Below are 315 nucleotides of genomic sequence, written 5' to 3'. Positions count from 1 at the left end.
CACTCACACATTCCCCTTTTGCCTTCCATGTGTGGGTTGAGATTCCTCAGTCGCGACACGAAGCCAAAGCCAAAATAGAAAGATTTGTTTTCTCTTGCAGTCGTATCTCCCAAGTTCGATTTCCTCATATATATGCAAAGATGTATAGATGAAGGGGATTTGTTTACCGAACACAGTGTAAAAGTCAAGTTGTTTTTTTAAATACTTTTAGGCGTTTATTTATTCCGTCCCTTGGTGATGTGGTAACGTAATCTTGTATGTGACATTATCAATACTATCAGGTTTCATATACGCTTTGTTTCAGCCTTGCAATTA

At 38.1% G+C, this 315-nt stretch overlaps 1 protein-coding gene across 1 annotated transcript in view; it reads right to left on the bottom strand.

Annotated features, from left to right (window-relative positions):
* The window catches only part of LOC119593648 (A disintegrin and metalloproteinase with thrombospondin motifs adt-1-like), an 88,803-nt gene that overhangs the window by 27,765 nt on the left and 60,723 nt on the right, over positions 1-315 (bottom strand). The gene's annotated exons all lie outside the window — the stretch shown is intronic.

This window comes from Penaeus monodon, chromosome 32 (genome assembly GCF_015228065.2).
Source record: "Penaeus monodon isolate SGIC_2016 chromosome 32, NSTDA_Pmon_1, whole genome shotgun sequence".
NCBI classification, from domain to species: domain Eukaryota; kingdom Metazoa; phylum Arthropoda; class Malacostraca; order Decapoda; family Penaeidae; genus Penaeus; species Penaeus monodon.
This window is presented reverse-complemented; position numbering and strand designations above follow the sequence as displayed.